Genomic DNA, 12,859 nt, shown 5'->3' with positions numbered 1-12,859 from the left:
GATCTTCAAAGAAATTTTCAGCCAATTATAGTGTATGCTGTACCAACATGGACTAGCTGTTGTGATACCAGAAAGTATTGAAAATGATTCTAATGCTTCCTGTCTGCTACAGTACTAATAAGTTACATAGAATATCCTATGTTGGGACAAATTGATAATTTGAGACAACAATCTTTGCAATATTTTATTGCAACGATTAATGCTATATATATATTTAAGTTAAGTTGGGTTAAGTAAATTGAAAACATGTTTTTTCTCTTATAAGCAGGTGAAATCAACTCACCTGTAAAAATTCTGAACTTCTACGGCAAATTAAATGTAATATGTTGGAAACCAAATGTTAATAAAGGCTTAATTTAGTTTTACCAAATAAGGATAAAAGTGTTTTCATAAAACACCTATATATATAAAAAATGAAGTAATGTTTGAAATGATACTAAAAAAGGAATTAAAGGAAACTTTGCGGATGTTTTGTATTAGGATTTTTGACACCCAAAATTGGTATTTAAAATTGACAGAAATCGAAGTGAAATATGTGCAAGCTTAAATTATTTTACGAATTCCTATTCCTGTAAAATCTCAACAGCTGAACAGTTCGGAGAAATAAACTAACGGAGTAGGGGGAGACCCCCAGTACCGGACACTTAAGCCACTAAATTCATAATTCGAAAAATATTGATTTTATGGGCTCGTGTTACCCATTTATGATAAATATTATCATTTTTATAGTGTACAAAAATAAATTTGAAAATATAAATATGAATTTTGACATTGTGTTTTAATGGTGTATTTTAGTACCAAATTGATCGATCTTGAAAGGTGGCGCCCAATACCGGACACGATCTAGAAATGCCTCGAATTCTGTAAATTTGATCATCATTGAATGTGTACACTATAGAAATAGTTTATAATTACCAATTCAATGCAATTGCAACATTTACAAAAATAATTTGAGTTTTTTCTTAGTTTGCAAGATGCCTATCAAAAACCTCTTTCATATATGATGAAAAATAGCACATTTCACGATGTTGTTATGAATGTTCATTCTTCTTAATTTTATTGCATGTTTGATACCATAATCGACGGAACCCATGAAAATGAATGTATTTTGAGACACTGATGCAATAATTACAAAGATATCATGTAACAAATCAAGCTGTCCGAAACTGAGGGACAGGAGGTGCTTAACCAAAATTGTAATTTGTCCATATTTATTTCAATTATGGTACAAAATACATTTATACTATCAAACTAGGATTATGTTCGATCATGCTTGCGGGATCCAAAGTATTTTTTCATATTCAAAATAATTACTAAATAGGTTCAAAATTAAGAAGATACGTCAATTTTTTAAAGATTTTCAAACTTTTCTACTTTTTTAAAAAGGGATGCATATTTCAAGGATGTGTTATTCTACGCAAACATTAGTCTACATAATAGCTTTCTTTTCTACTAATACACCATCTTGATTGGACCATGATTTCTAAATGTTTCAACTTTGTCCGGTATTGGGTGCTGTCCGGCACTGGGGGATCTCCCCTACGGTAAATTCTTACAGTATTCCGTGAAAAATCACCGGAATCCGTAGAACTTCGACGGAATTACGGTGCTTTATTTCACCGAACTGTTCAGCTGTTGAGATTACGGCGAAATTCATCGTATGAGCTTGGTGTGTATAGTTGTATATTTTTTAAATATTTTACCATTATGACAAACAAATATTGATTTGATTTTGATACCCCCAGCGTTAACTTCGGCCTCGACCTTTTCCTTTGCTTGTCGCAACATTGTGTGGCAAGCAGATTGTCCGACGAGCAGCGACCGAAACCAATAACAATGGGAATGAATCGCCGAACCGCTTTCAAATTTGATTGATACCGGATTACTGATATTGATTGATCGTTGTTCCTGTGCGAGAGAGGGACTTTTCGCTATTGTCGTTTGCTTCCTTTGATGACAGTGTCGTCGCCCAAAAATATAAGTGACCATGTAGGGCCTTCCTTAGCCGTGTGGTAACGTCCGCGACTACAAAGCAAAGCCATGCTAAAGGTATCTGGGTTCGATTCCCGATAAGTTCAAGAATGGGAATTTCCTCGACTTGCCTAGGTATTAAAAATAATTCGATAAATGAATGTGAGAACAGCTAAAGAAGCCCTCAGTTAATAACCATGGAAGTGCTCATTGGACACTAAGCTGAGAAGCATGCTCTGTCCTAGTTGGTACGCTAACATAAAAAGAAGAACCATGTAGCTCATAGGGGAAAATAAGATTGTATCATACGTTTTAATTCGGCCATGTTTCAAGAGCTTATTTTTTTTTTAAACTCCACATGCAGCACAGTCAGTAGGACGGTACTCACCATATTGTGTTTTATTCTGATGGAGAAAAAGCGATTTTACTGAGAAGCATGAAGAGAAATAAATATTTATTGCTAGAAATGGTAAAGAGAAAGTTTTCCTTCCCAAGAAAGAGGAAACCATCAACTGGCATGTTTGTTCCGTAGAAAGATAACTGATACACAAGCTATCTATTATAATTTTATGCTTGAATTCTGTTTGATAGAGAATTTTGACTATGCATAAAAGAGTTCATCTTCGTCGAGACTGATAGTGGCGAAAGACTAATTTTGTATCTATTGTAGAAAGTTTTCCTATAAAGTAGCACCTGGTTACCGCACAACCATAGAAGAAATAGGATGAAAAAGCTGTCAACGCAGTGCATAATACTAGGAAAACGTGATTCGTCCTGGAAGTAAGGGAAGGTTTGTTTTCTTATCGTCTGTTACAATAGTTTGTTCGAGGAAATAATACTGTAGCGTTTTCTCGGAAACCCTTTGTATTTTATTTTTTAAATTTTTTTATTAGTATCATTTTGAACATAACATTTATTTCTTATATCTAGGTGTTCTGTGCTAGGTAACACTTACATCATAATTTGGTAAAACTAAATAAAGCTTTAATTAACATTTTGTTAACAAAATATTGCATTTCATTTGCCGTAGTAGTTCAAAATTACTGATACGTTCAATTTACATACTTATTAGAGTGGTTCAAAATATCGTTTTTGCTCCACAACGCTCATTCGATTCTAGATCAATGTCCTCCCAAAGTTTGAGCTTATTCGGATGAAAACTGAGACTGCACAAGCCATTTAAAGTTTATATGGCAATAACTATGGGAAAAGCAAGTAATTCATTCAATCGGTCATAGTGCTGGCCCATGTGCTCTTGGGGATTAGAGCTACTTTGATACTGTGAGATACATGCAGGCTTGATAGAAACTCTTCTGCGATGCAATGAGGAGGCGATTTTACCGTTTTTCTGAGGAGAAAAAAAACAAACACAAAATTTTCAACACAGATCCTCAAGCGATTCGAGTGAGAGCGCAAAAAAATGCGAGGATTTTAATTAGTTATTGATTTATATTCAGTCACAAATTCTTCAGCAGTGCTCATTTAACTTCTGAACAGGCAACATTGCTGCGCCTGGCGCGAAAGATAGCACGCACAAATCATGGCTACTATGTTTTACTGCATATATCCAGTGATGCCTGCAGAACAGTCCAATAATTATAGCCAAAGTTTTAAATTGGATCCGAAATTCCTTAGCTTTGAGTGGAGCTGATTGCTGTAGTGTCTGTCGTATGGAATGGCGACTCTCTTCATGGGTTCGATGATAGTCGTCAAAATCGAATATGCTGACTTTCCTTTTTGTCGATTGCTTTGATCAGCTGTAAAAAAAGATGGTGATTCCAAAGACTGGTTCCTAGAATAAATCCGAACATGATGTAATATCTCGGAATCCTTACTTTCTACAAAGTTGCGGTCTTCGGCAAAGTTGTTCAGCAGTCTTATGGCAGTTATTTGGTGAACTTCGAAATGCGTAATTTTACCGCTACGTGGCACTAGTGTGCATATAACATGGTCAAATTACAGTAGCGTTTAGCTCATGATTCTGACTACCTAGAAAGCACATGTTTTCAGCAAAGTTGTTTGAAAGCTCGAAAGCAATTTTAGACAGCTCTGTTTAGTTAGCAATTTTGCTACTACGTGGCGCTAGTGTGCATGTTATTTGGTCATATTCCAGTAGATTCAAGCTCATGATCCCGACGTAGAAAGATGTTCAAAAACAATTCAAGGAAGCACTGTTTGGTATTTGGCAATTTTGATATTATATTATGAAACCAAACAAATACATCATTTCATATTGTATTATACAATTTTTCGCCATGTTTCAATTTTTTTCTTAATTTAAAAGTTTGTAGAAAGATACCTTCTCTTAAACATTCGTGGTTCAAACATATTTACAATCGGATTCATTGTTATTTTTTCCCAAAATGATATTTTATTACACCCTTTGATGCTAACATCAAAATTACTAACTAGACAGTGCTGTCTAAAATTGCTTCCAAGCTTTCAAACAACTTTGCTAAAAACATGTGCTTTCTAGGTGTCCAGGATCATAAGCTAGAGCTTTCTAGATCATGACCAACTTACATGCACACTAGCACCACGTAGCCACCTCATGTATGTCCTCACCTTTTCTTTCCATGCTTCATCCGTCATTTGGCGTAACAACCAGTCCTCGAGAAGATTTAGGGAATCTTTTACTGGAACGCTGGGAACAGACCCGCTACGTCGAAAGAAACCATCATATCGTCATCCTCGATGTTTCCTGCCTCTAATAGTTTCTGGGATATTTCCTAAGTATTTTTATCTGACCTAGTAGGGAAAGCATTCTGCATACTCTGGAATTCCTTGACTAACATTTTTCAATTATTCCACAGGAATTCGTGAATTTTACCGTAATCTCAAAAGCTGAAAGATTCGGTGAAATAAATTAACGGACTACGGTAAATCTTTACAGTTTTCGGTAAAATTTCACCGGAATCAGTAAAATTTAGACAAAATTACCTACCTTGAGACCTTGATGGCTACAGCGTAGCGTCACGCCATTGATTGCCGGGCGTATTATAGAGCTCCATCTTCGTCGGTCTTGGGCGAAACTTCTCCAGTTGCCCCGAACGTTTAGGGTCGCCAGGTGCTCTTCCAATGCGTACAGCCAGCGTATTCGTGGTCTTCCCCGAAGCCGCCGACCTGTACCTGGTTCCCTGCTGAATATTGTTTTCGCAATTCTTTCTTCCGACTTTCGCACTAAGTGACCAGTCCACTGAAGTCTGTCGTATTTTACACGCTTGATGATATTCGCATCTTTGTACACTTGATATAACTCGTGATTCATGCGTCTGTGCCACACACCATTTTCGAGTTTGTTCACCGAATATTGTCCGCAGCACTTTACGCTCGAAAACACCGAGAGCTTTCCGGTCTGACTCTTTCAACGTCCACGCTTCGTGCCCGTAGAGAGCCACCGGAAGAATCAATATTTTATACAGGGCGAATTTTGTTTCCGTTTGCAAGCTGCGGGACCTAAGCTGGTTACGTAGTCCGTAAAAGGCCCTATTCGCAGCAGCAACACGTCTTTTCACTTCGTGGGAAGCGTCGTTGTCACATGTCACAAGTGTTCAAAGATAAACAAATTCTTCAACAACTTCAAACACATCCCCATCAAACACTACCTCAGCACCTACACCACCATGCCTGACTCTATCTCTACCTGCAACCATGTACTTCGTTTTGGTAGAATTAATAGTCAGGCCTATCCTCGCTGTCTCCCTCTTCAGAGGCACGAAGGCCTCTTCCACTGACCTGCGATCAATTCCAATTAGATCTATATCGTCCGCAAAGCCAAGGAGCATGTGCGACCTTGTGATAATAGTGCCATTTATTTGCACGCCAGATCTCCTAATAGCACCCCCGAGTGCAATGTTGAACAGTAAATTCAAATGTGCTTCAATCTGTCTAACGTCACGAACGAGGTTGACACCTCGTCTGCGATCCGAACACTTGATTTCTAACCATCCAGCGTAGCACGTATCAGCCTAATTAGTTTCGCCGGAAAACCATTATCTGCCAAAGCTCATATCTTTTCACTGAGTTGAACGCCGCCTTGAAATCAATGAACAGATGGTGAGTCTTTAAGTTATACTCCCGGAATTTGTCTAGAATCATTCGCAAGCTAAACATCTGGTCCATTGTCGAACGGACCTCACGAAAATCAGCTTGGTATTCGCCGACGAAGGGCTCCTCGAGCGGTCGCAGTCTGTTAAACAGGATGCGCGACAGAATTTTGTACGCCGAATTCAGCAGGGTAATTCCTCTGTAATTGGCACACTCCAGTCTGTGCCCTTTCTTGTAGATAGGGCGGATGAGGCCATCCAACCAGCTGGCGGGCAATTCTTTGTCCTCCCATACCTTCAGAAGTACTCGGTGGATCGATTGGTAAAGCTGCTCGCTTCCGTGCTTGAGAAGCTCGACCGGGATCTCGTCCTTCCCAGCGTCAGTGGGTCCACAGCTTGATCGTCGTCATCTATGTTCATCCTGTTCCTCGCTACATTTCCATTTCCACCGTTCAACAATTGCTGAAAGTGCTCCTTCCACCTGGCAGCCACCGCCGTTTTTTCGGTCAGCAAATTCCCTTCTCGATCATTGCACATGGCGGGCACTGGTACGGTAATGTGCCGCGCACCATTGACCGTTGCATAGAATCTCCGCATATCATTCCGGTTCATGCTTTCTTGAGCGTCAGCTACCACACTTTCTTCGTGCTGCCTTTTCTTTCTGCGGTGGATTCGCTTTTCTTCGGCTCTCGCTGCTCTGTACCGCTCTCTGTTCTGTTGGGTACCGGCCACAAGCATACGACTTCTGGCGACATTTTTCATGTCTGTCACCCTCTGGCACTCTTCATCGAACCAGTCGTTTCGTCTTCGTCGTTGACCAGTACCGATCACTTCCCGCGCCGTTGTTGTCACAGCTTCGTGGATAGGGTCCCACAGGCTGTCGACGTCTCCAGCAACGTTGATTTTTCCCAACTGCTCGTCTAGTTGCTGACGGTACTGCGCAGCTACCCCATCAGTCGACAAGCGTTGTATATTGAAGCGCAGCGTTCTGTTTGTTGTGGAACTCGTGACGCTGGATAACCGCGCCCGAATTTTAGCTACAACGACATAATGATCCGAGTCGATATTAGGGCCTCGGAAGGTCCTGACATCCATGACATCTGAGAAATGTCGCCCATCAACCAGCACGTGGTCTATTTGGGAGCAGGCATCGCCACTCGGGTGTCACCAGGTGTGTTTGCGGATATTCTTTCGTGCGAAGTAGGTACTGCTGATTGCCATCCCTCTAGCAGCAGCGAAGATTACTAGCCGCAGGCCATTATCATTGGTAACGGAATGAAGGCTTTCCGTTCCAAAGACGGGTCGGAAGAAATCTTCTTTCCCGATCTGCGCATTTGCGTCGCCGATGACTATCTTGACGTCTTGTTTTGGGCACTCTCCGTAGGCCTTATCCAGGCTCTCATAGAACTCATCCTTCATGTCATCGGGCTTATCGTTCGCTGGCGCATATATGCTGATCAGGCTGTAGTTGAAGAACTTGCCCTTCATTCTCAACACACAGATTCGGTCGCTTACCGGTTTTCACCGAATAATTCGCTTCATCTGCTTCCCCATCACTATGAAGCCAACTTCACGTTCTGCTCTGTCGCCACCACTGTAGTAGATGTGGTACTTAATTGAAGTGTTGGCGATAGGGTCCACCGCTCGGATTTCACATTCTTCGGTTCTCGGCCAGCGTATTTCCTGGATAGCTGCCACATTCACGCCGACATTCCGCAGTTCACAAGTCAGGAGCCCAACACGCGCGGGTTCATTCAAAGTTCTCACGTTCTAAGATCCAACTTTCCAATCGTCCTTTTTTTGTTGCCGGGTCTGTTGCCGTAAAATCAATCCGTTTGCTCTACTTTTGCCTTTCTTGGTTGGTGAAGAGTCTTCGATAGACCACCTAACCAGGGTTGCGCTACCTACATCGCGCTAGAGGGGCTGCCTCCTCGGTGCTGACACGATACAGCATTGTCCGCTTGTTCTTTACATGATGACCACGGTCATAGCCATCACAACCACCCACCTTTATCAGGGCTTTGGACCTGTAGCTCTGGTTCTCAATAGTTTATAAGTGGGGATCCGTCTCCTTGAGTTCTTTGACGATCCTCGTCTCGTCCTGGTCTGCCCAGCTGCGTTGTCCTGTTGTAATGGCCTTTGCTACGATGTTCCTTGTTATGTTCTGGTCCTTCACTGTTACTGTTTGGATAATCTCTATTTCCAGGTCTACGATGATTTTCTCCACGTCAGTCCCCGCTTATCCTAACCCCTTGTCGATGTGTGTCAATTATTTCACTGTGATGTGCTGCGTCTAACGGTTAATTACGAAATCTTAAAAGGGTTCTACAACAGTAGTAGAAACGTGGTTACCTTCCGTCGTCTTTGATCGCATGTTGGCTAGTTTCTTACGGTGTAGCCTGTTCTGTGTTTGCTTCGCACTCTTCCACTCGTTTAACCTTAGAAAGGACCTTGGGTCTTTTTCGACCAATTTCAAAATTCAAACCAATCTAACTTTTGATTGAAATAACATTGCAATTTGAAACTTTCAAACATTTTTTTTGTGGGGTATTTCGATTTTGCGGAAACAAAAGTTTTGATTGAGGGGGAGCTTCCATAAAAAAAAGTTACAAATTGTGTCTTAGGGTCGTTTTTGACCCGAAAATTCAAACAGCTCGCAAAAATCAGTGTGTTGACCGAATTTAGTTCTGTTGGGCTTAAATTAAGGGCACACATGTTTAGTTTCAGAAACTCTCCCGGAGATCCGGATTTGGTCACTGTGGCCACCGGGAACCTGCTACATCTGAAAATAGTCCCTTTAGAAACCCTTACTTTGTCGACCTGTAGTTTTGTAACTAAACAAGTAATCTGAACTGTCCTCATATTAGCTTAGCTTAGCTTAGCTTAGCTTAGACTGACTACACATATCAATGGTTGCTATTCCGTGATTGACCGAAGTCAGTGAAAATGCACAAAGAATCAACTAGAAGTTCAGCTGGGATTGGCCATAATCTTCTTCAGTGTGCATAATTCAGTGCCTCTATTTATACAAGGTCAATAACGGCGCCGGCCACGTCCTTGCAGTCAGGTGGGATTTAGGGAAGGAATGTTAGTGTGTAACCTTTGCTATTTGGAGACCGTGTTTGCCTCTGCATCTCCACAAAGGTTACTGGGAGGGATGTTTGTTAATGGGGAGGATCGTTGGGTCAAAGGATTCACTTTGATAAGCGATTAGACCATGATAAACAATGATTTGTGAGATATATACATGCTTATACGTAAATATAATTGTTCATATAATTTCTATGTAGAGGAAAATTATGCCGACACTTGAGGTGACGAACCCTTCAAAGTTTGTTGAACAAATACCTAAATGTAACATTCCTACAGCTGTCAGTACGAAAGCATGTGTTATTATATTTTACTCATTTGAAAAGAAACAAAAGACTCAATTGGTTGGGACATCATAGAACACTCTTATTCTTATGCCGACACTTACAGTGGCGATCCATCCAAAGTTTGTTGAATAAAGTGAACCTTTCGCAAGTCTACACTTGTAGTGTCGAACCATTCAAAGTTTTTTTAATTACAAAAATAAAGGTATATAAGGGGTGTTCTGAAAAAAAATGTTAAACATAAATAAATCATGAATCAGAGTTTGTGTCGACACTCACAGTGACGAACCATCAATAGTTTGTTGAAACCTCATATTTACATCCCACCATTGTAACGATTAAATGTGCAGTCATACATATTTTATAGATTAGAAATAGTAGCATGAAACGAGCTCACCAATTGATCCGTTATCCTTGACTGAGTAGCCACAATCCACTTTCAGCTTCACTCGTTTGCTCGGCTAGCACTCAGAAAAAAAAATAGGCGCGCGACCCGAAAAAAAAAAACACGGACGACAGCTCGGGCTTTCTTGACGCACTGCCCAGGAGCAAGCGTCAAGGTCGTCGAAAGATCAAAAAGAACGAACCGATCGCGGCACTTTTTAACTTACTCCAACCGATCACGCCACTTTTTCACTTACTAGACCGACGCGCGACATGTTTGATCCTGCCCTCGTCGCTCGCTCCGGCAAAAGCAAGCGTCAAGGTCGAAAGATCAAACAGAACTCGTAATCTGAACTGTCCTCATATTGTTGAAAAAGTATTCACGTGGACTGTGAATAGAGATTCTCAAATCACTTAGTTATTCATACTCGGTTCCGGAAACCCGGAACATCCAAAAAGTGAGTTTCCATCTCAGTTTTGTTTACGTAATTCACATCGATACTATTCGGATGATGGATATCACTTATATATAAATAAAAATGTAACGGTGTTTGTAGGTCACGAAATGGCTCAAGAACGGGCCAACGGATTTTCATGAATCCTCCCAAGGAACACACATGTTATAATTGATGCATATTAACTCTTATATGACTAGATTTTGTCATATAAGAGTTAATATACATCAATTATAACATGTGTGTTACTCGGGCTTCACAGTTGAATTCGGTAAGGGTTCCGACGTGTTCGTGTGTATAAAAAGCAAAGGATATTTAACGGGAAAGTTGAAAAAACAGGAGTGAGCGGAACTTCCATTTTGCACGGGGCGTTTCATGGCGTTTTTCATCAGCCTACTTGATGGCAAGACGAAGTGTGCCGGGACTACTAGTTTTGGAATAAAATTTCTCTGTAATAAGTACCAATTACCGGCGCACATCCCCTGACAAATTCTGTCCAGTAGTATGGTCTATGCGGAACCGGTTCCTGCAGTTCCGGAATGTGGCCAATCTGTACAATTCGATAAAATTACTCGGATGTATGCCCCAAAACCAAATGAGTTGTGTCCAATTCTTTACGATTTTTTTTTATGTATTTTGCCAAAAGGATGAATGGATGGTTATTCTAGTTCTTTTGGAGCACCGGAATGACTACCGGAAAACCCGTATTAAGGGATCATTAAGTTTGAGCACCAAAAGTAGGAATGTGACGGCTCTATCTTCATGATTTTAAATCCCTGTGACTCTGCTAGTTCAATTATAGATAAATGACCGGTTTGGGTCTTCTGAACCACCAAAATATCCCAGAAATGGCCACCGGAGATACCCGTATTGGGGGACATTTCAGTTTGTGTACCAAAACTAGGCATGCGACGGTTCAATCTCCATGATTTTGAATATTTGTGACTCTTCTAGCTCAATTCGTAGAGGTGGCAGGAGAATCCGCTAATGTACGGCGAGCCTCGTTGGATAAATGTACAACTCGTGCTGAAAAAATCAACTATTTCAGTATGGTTCCATGAGTCGATATCGAGTCATGGAACATCGACTTATGCTTCGCTGACTGAGGATTTGAATAACAGTTTATTTTGAATACAATACTTTTCACTTTTTCGGCCTTAAAAACGACGGGCTGCATTTGATGTTTCGTGACAGCGGAATCTGGGCTGCATATGACGTTGATATTTTTCCTCTTCGCGAGTCTCTCTCAGGATCAAACATGTCGCGCGTCGTTCGCGTACCACGGAAGAATAGTATCGCGGATCGCGTTAGTAGTGTTTGATCCTTTGATCTTGTCGCTTGCTCCTGTGGGGCGAGCGACGAACACTTGTTCGGCGTTCAATGCTTTTATCGAGTAATATCGCGAATCCGGTTAGGCGCATTAATTTCGAATTATATTTTTATCGTCTACCAAAACGAATCCTTTACCCAAACCTTTCCCATATCTAAACTCTCAGTGTCTACACGTGGAAGTGCAGAGGACTCCTCGGTTTCCATAAAGTAACTAACACGTAAATATTTCCCTCGCATCCCCAAATTGACCTGCATTCGGACGCAGTCGGCGCCGTTATTGTTTGTTAAAACAATGAGAGCACCAATACTTACACACTGAGGATGCTACTGATCCCGAGTAGTGTCTGTTGGTTCCCCGTGTAAGTACAGCTCTGCCGTTATACGCATAATTGTCCCATGTTACTTTTTGTGCATTTTGACTTTTTGTCATTACACAGTTTATTTTTACGTATAGTTTTAGAAAACACACACCAAAAATTAACTTTGTTCGGAAACTCAATGAAAAGCAATCCAAGTCAATTTGTCGCATTGTTGAATTTCCACGCATAACTGTCCCACTACTGCATTTCTACGCATAACTGTCACACTATACAATTCGCTGCGCTGATCTCGAACAAAATAGGCAGTAGGCAGTTTTGAATTAACTGGTGTTTGGGGATATCGTTTTGAACACCTTCTTACGTTGGCTTTACATCCCATGTGGGACACAACCTGTTTTATTTTTTATTTTTGAGTCCATGGCTTGCGACAAATCAACTTCATGATTCAGCAAACCAAATCTAAATAAAAATAGTTCTAATGTTTTTGGATGACTTGGCCACATGCTGGGTTGTTCCGAATACCGGTTCATTGGTGGAAGTGGCCATATTATATTGGCGAATCTGAAACCTGGCTTGCGACACATAAATTTTCATGGATTTGCAAAGCATGTCCAAAGGTTGTTCAAATGTATTTGGATAACTTGACCACATGTCGGATTGTTCCGAATTCCCGGTTCCCTGGGGTAAATGGCCTCTAAACCATCGGTTCTGAAACCTAGCTAGCAACATCACAATTTGGGTACCCTGTTCTCCAGAAGAGGTGGTTATTATGTTGGCGATTCTGAGACCTATCTTGCGACACATCAAACTTGATGAAGTCAAGAAGAAGTCAAAGTCATGTCAAAAGAAGAATAGTTCGAGAGGTTTTGGGTGATCTGGCCACATACTGGGTTATTCTGGGTAATTGGTTTTTCGATGCAAGTGGCATATATGTTGATCAATCAATCATGATTTTGCAAACCAAGTCCTGTCAAGCC

This window comes from Aedes aegypti, chromosome 3 (genome assembly GCF_002204515.2).
Source record: "Aedes aegypti strain LVP_AGWG chromosome 3, AaegL5.0 Primary Assembly, whole genome shotgun sequence".
Classification (NCBI taxonomy): Eukaryota; Metazoa; Arthropoda; class Insecta; order Diptera; family Culicidae; genus Aedes; species Aedes aegypti.
The sequence above is the reverse complement of the archived record's forward strand: the minus strand, read 5'-3'. Positions refer to the sequence as shown.